Consider the following 6,425-nt stretch of genomic DNA (forward strand, 5'->3'; position numbering starts at 1 on the left):
TGTAATTTTTATTTATTCTTTCAACGTGAAATGGAATCAATAAATGCCAAGTAGCACAAGGCAATATGAAGACATGATTATCAAGTTTCTCTTTTTGAGGAATTCACAGTCTAACTGGGAAGACAAACTTATGAACAGATTTTCACCCAGCTGCTATGGGAACACAAAGAAAATGGCAGCTAATAGCTAATTCTGAATGGAGAAGCTGATTAAAGGTTTAGAGAGAAGGTGGCACAGCCTATGGAAAAAACAACAGCTTTCCTCTGGTGAAGAAGGGAAAGGAATTTCTGGCAGTGGAAATAGCAGGCAAAGGGCAGGAAGATACTTTAAGGCAGAGTCCCTTTAGGAGGTGGTGAAAGCCTTCGTGTAGTTACAATGGGCATTAAAGGAAGGTAATGATGCTAGGTGGGCTATATAAAGGTAATCTACACATGACTGGAAGGGCTTTTCTGCCAGGCTAAGGGTTTTGAACCACATCCTGAAAGAAGAGTGTCAAAAGCATAGAGACTAATTCTCAAATGGCTCCAGGTTGGTGCAGAGTTTGGCGGGGGGGGGCTGGTGGGGGGGGCTGGTGGGGAAGGGTGGTAGCAAATCCAGAATCTGCTTGCTTGTGTATCTCACCAGCTTTCATTCATTCTCTAACAAGGTTTAGGAGTCAGATTAAATTTATCTAATTAATCTTTGTCTGTAGGTGTTTCTTTAATTTCAGAGTATGAGTATTGTATAGTGACTTTAGAGTTAAAGGTTAAAAATCACTAATGGTATTATAGAAACTTCTTTTTTTCTGTTTATTTTGTACGATGTAATTATTAATCCAAAATAAGACTTTCTTTACAAGGCCCAATTTATAACATGACAGTTTTTGTGACTAGGCAAAACGATTTCCTTGCTTTTTAACTAGAGCATGTTTCTCTTGCAAAAGAAACCATTTCAACTTTAATTAGAAAAAATGTCCTTCTGTTATCGGACATTATAGTTATAAATTCTGTTAAAAGCAACTAGTTCAATCTAAGTACAAAGATCAATCTTTGTCTTCCCTAGGTTTCTTGGTAAATGCTAATTAACATTCCTCAGTATAACCTTCACTGTGACTTGCTAGTCCTCCCTGAAGGCCAACATGCTATTTTAAGAAAAATAAGTATAAATCCATGTTCGGTTTAAATGGGAAGATGCCTGTTTCTGAAAAGTGAGTGTAATAGGTTAATGTAAGAACTCCAGTGTGGGTTTTAGATTGAGGAGCGGGTTGTTTTCCCAGCTGTGGGATTGCATCTAAATTACCTGGATTTAAGATAATGTGGAATAAAGACAGTGGGACTTATTTTATTAAGATTATTTATTTATAAATCAATATTTAAATCATAAAAGCTCCTGTTTGTTTCCGCAGGGCATCAACAGCTACACAGTATTTACAGGCTTCAATCTGACTTTTTGTCCTTTATGGATGTGCTCCAACACACATTCGGTAAAAGGCCTGGGCAAGGTAAGAATCCCGAGTATTAGCATCATCAATTGTGAGGTTTCTTTTCCCTTATAACTGGCCTCCGCCTGATGCTTCCATTATTGGCCTTACTACCTTAGACCCTGAGAAAAATGTGTATTTCACTGGAATGATTTTAAAAGATGCATTTCTGAGGGAGAGATAATGACATAAAACGACACTCATTTTCCCTTAGTTTTCTTTTGGACCGGTAAGGGGATTGCAACCCTTGGCTTGGTGTCGTGTGCACCATGCTCAGCCAGTGAGCGCACCGGTCATCCCTATATAGGATCCGAACCCGCGGCCTTGGCGCTATCAGCCAGGGGGCCGGCCCATTTTCCCTTAGTATTAATGAAACTATATTGGCCATTCATCACTGATAAAACAACGCTTTGGTCCTAGTTGTCTACTATACTAAATTGTGAACTTCTGAAAAGAAACTTGTGAAAATAAATAACAAATAATATTTAAAAGTCATGTTTAAGCAGCAAAGGAGGCAAGGTGGGAAGTAAAGTTTGACAAGAGTCTGAAGATTTTTAATAATTGTGTTATTTTATACAAAAGATTATATGATCTTGCCCAAGCCAACGAATTAATATATTTTACGCAATCAAATAATCAGAAAAACAGGAAGCCTTCTGAAGTGAGGAGAAACATTTATCAATAATGCTAGTGGACCTTTCTCTTCATTGTTGACTGTCTTCTAGGTCCATTTTAATGTTCAGATTTAGCTCAACTGTACAGAATTACCTAATGTGCCTTTACCAGAAATAATAATGAATTTGTTTAAGGAAAAAAAGAAGAGTGTTATGGCAGGAGAAGAAGCGTCAAGAAGTACCATGCATACTGCTGTCTAGAATCACTCTGAGGGAAGCGCTGGAGCATATTACAAATGTGATCATGCAATACCCCAAAAGCACTTCTGTGAAGTTAGGCAGGCTGTCAACACTACTCAAATTGACTTAGGGCTTGTAGACCTGGACTTGATGCCTATAAAAAGGATGTACATGTGAAAATCCACAGCTTAATTGCCATACCACAAGAAGCAGTACAGAACATTTGTACGTCTTCGACCCACAAAAAAATGAAATGATTCGTCAAACCTTATTTCTTTGCATTTATGTCCCTAGCTATCAGGGATGGGAATTTGGGGCTAGGTGGAACATCATGTACTAATGAAGAAATCAATTCTTCAAATATGTTAGGACGGTTAAGGGATAAATCCAAAACTTCTGTCCATCATCTTAGTGTTACAATCTATAAGGAATAGCCACTCTCTTTATAACTGTCCTCCAAAACAATCAAAATGCCATGAAACTGGGCCTCAAACACAATGTTAGCAAATCTAAAAATTACCAACTTCAGCAATGTCTTCATTTTTGAAAATTTATGTAATTTTCTGACACCAATTGTCATTACTCACCCATCCACTGAATAGATAGCCTACAGATCAGAGATCTCTATAGAAGGACCATGCTGGCAAATTTATTTTAGCTCTTGACCACTTGCTGCTTTGGGTGTAAAAATCACTGTTACCATGGGGTCAAAAAATGACACATTAACTGAAGAAATAGAGTGTTGTATGGTTATACTGTCTACGAAATCCACTGAGTTGCACAGCATGTTTAAAGTCAAGAATGCTCAAGCCCTTTGGTATTCAAACAGTCTTTTAATGGAGATACAGAAAAATAATATTTTATTATATTTTGATGATCAATATTCAGCAAGCTCTGGGCTGCAAGAAAGAAAACATTTTGGGATTTTAAGAAGCAAACTGAGACATGAGTCACTCTGAAATTCCAGTACTGGCATTTTTCACTTAGCTGCAATGGGTAAGGATTATCCTGAAGTGACACTTCAAACTTCTATAAAATAAATATTCTTTTTCTCCTAAACAAAATATATTCCTGCTGTCCCTTAGACACTTTAAACAGATGAATAAATCAATTCAGTGGCTGTATATATAGAGAGAAAGGTCAGAAAATAGCTCTTCTGTTCTTAAAAATCGGAAGAAGGTGGTATTGAAGGTGGTGCCATGTGACAAGTACTGGGGTAAGAAGAAAGAATGAACTTAAGCACTTGTTATTTGCTAAGTTCTACTAATGAATTTTAATTGTTCTGCCACTTTTTTGAGTAGAATCCATCCACCTAACACATATTCTTGGAAGTTTCTTACAGTGAGAGAATATTGTGTGCATTTGTGTGCCTCTATGAGTGTATGTGTGTTGACCAACAACTGTATCCCCATTGAACTTCATTATGGGGGTCAAAGCCACCTCCTAAAGGTCAAAATCTTATAGAAGAAACTTTAGTACTTATGAGTACACAATGACTGCCTTTACTGTTTTCAGCTTTTTCTAGGTATGTAAAGAAACTTTAATGATCAAAACACCCACTATGTAAAGAAAGGAAAATCCAAACATCTAATCCCATGATTCAAGTAAATAACATAGTAAGGAAATCATACACATATTGAAAGCAGCATATAGATGGTTCTCAAAGGAAAATGTATCTAGGATCAATCTAATAACTTTCAATTATTAGTTATGTTAAATTCTCATATAAATTCATTATATGTTTTAAAAGAGGATTCCTGTAAATAGATCACAATTATACTGTAAACACACATATACACACAATTAAGAATACATTTATTATGGTATATCAGTCAGGGTTCTCCTGAGAGACAGAACCAATAGGATATGTACATAAATATATGAGAGAAGATTTATTAAGAGAATTGGCTTATGCAGTTGTGAAGGCTAAGGAGTCCTGTGATAGGCCATCTACAAACTGGATGCCCATAATGTGCTCAGTCCAAGTCTGAAAGCCTCAGGACCAGGGAAGCTGATGGTGCCATTAGTGTAAGTTCTGAAACCCGAAAGCTGAAGAGTCTTGAGTTCTGATGTCCATGGACAGGAGACCAGAGTGTATCCCAGCTTCAGTGGGTAGAGGGAGAGATTTGCCTTTTCCTCCATTTTTATTTTCTCTGGGTCTCCAGTGGATTAGATGGCACCTGCCCATATTGAGGGTGGATCTCTCCCACCTACTCCACTCAGGCTCATAGGCTAATCTTCTGGAAGCACCTTTATATTATAGACACACCCCCAAAAATTGCTTTACCAGGTTTCTAGGTATTCCTTAATATAATCATGTTGACACATGAATTAACCATCACAAGTCAACCTGATGTCTATACTCATCTCCTTAAACCATACTTCATCTTCAAATAGGAAAAATAATGACATAATAGTTCTGCCTAACATGATGCAACTATCCTGTGTACAACCCAAAATGCATTACCCTTTCCCAGATGAGGAGGTAAAGGAAACAATATTTGAATGCTGATATAAAGTCAGTAAGTCTTATGTTACACTATAAAGAATAAGAGGAATAGAAACAAAGATAATTGCTTAATATATGTACAGTATACATATATATATATATATATTTGTGTGTATACACACCCACACATACACATACATACAGACGTATTCTTAATACAATAGGAAGGACAATTACAATCCCTGTTTCTGTAACTGGTCATATGGTTGAAGCTGGTATTTATAACTACCTTCTATTATCCATTCTGTATTCCCTTTGCCTTCAGTGAGCACCTCAGCTTGTTTTTTACCCGAAGGGGTAAAGACCCTCATCCTTGAAGAGCTTGGGCCATTCATAGTCTTGCCTGGATTTGGTTGTTGTAATTTTCCATTGATCTTAATCACAGGGCATGGTAGTACTAAGAGACACCTGAAGGGATTTTCAATGTTCCAGACATAATCTTCCTTACTTCCTTTGTGAAGTGGTAATTAAACTTGCCGTTGGTTGTCCAGTCAATCACCCCAGTGAATATAATAACTCCCTTCTTAGCATGTTGACTCAGAGACATGAGGGGCACAAAGTATCTGTGTGGCAGTCTTAACTTCCAGTTCAATGGGATCAATTTTATGTGTCCTGGTGGAAATATTCCTCCCTCTGGAACTAAGATCTCTAGGCCAACAGAGCATAAAGTTGTGGGAACAGGAAGCAAAAATTTTTCCAGTGGGTTCCTAGGGGTAATGGTGAGTGGTGCCACTCTGTTTCCACCCCTTGATTCCTGGACCCATGAATCCTAGCTGTGGGAGAAACAGTATCATATATTGAGCATTTATTTAGAGCATATAAAGCCTTCTGGAGAACTTTGCCCCAGCCCTGTAGGGTATTGTCACCTAGCTGGCACTGTAACTGTGACTTCAAAAGGCCATTCCACCATTCTATCAGTACAGCTGCTTCAGGATGATGGGGAGCATGGTAAGATCAGTGAATTCCATGAGCATGAGTCCATTGTCACACTTCTTTGGCTGTGAAGTGTTTCTCTGTCAGAAGCAATTCTGTGTGGAATATCATGATGGTGAACAAGGATTCCATGAGTTCATGGATGGTAGTTTTGGCAGAAGCATTTTGTGCCAGAAAGGCAAATCCATATCCAGAGTAAGTGTCTATTCCAGTAAGGACAAAATACTGCCCCTTCCATGATGGAAGTTGTCCAATATAATCAACCTGCCACCAAGTAGCAGGCTGATCACCCTAGGGAATGATCATATTGGGGGCTCAGAGTTAGTCTCTGCTGCTGGCAGATTGGGCAATCAGTGGTTGCCATCGCCAAGTTTCTAGGTATTCCTTAATCTAATCAAGTTGACAGCTACAATTAACCACCACATCTGTGAACTAAGAGACATTTAAATGTTTCCTGTAACGTCAGTAAATAACATTTTTCCTTTTGATGTTAACACTTTATAAATATTCATTTATTTAATGTTACTTCTGAAAAATAAGTTTTCATAATCCATGTTTATTTAATTTTTTTCTTTTAAGAAGCACGCCTTATAAGTGTAACATAATCACTGTTTTATTTTTATTTTTATTTTATTTATAATCTATCACTTATGTAATGATAAACATGTGA

This window comes from Cynocephalus volans, chromosome 16 (assembly GCF_027409185.1).
Source record: "Cynocephalus volans isolate mCynVol1 chromosome 16, mCynVol1.pri, whole genome shotgun sequence".
Taxonomy (NCBI): Eukaryota; Metazoa; Chordata; class Mammalia; order Dermoptera; family Cynocephalidae; genus Cynocephalus; species Cynocephalus volans.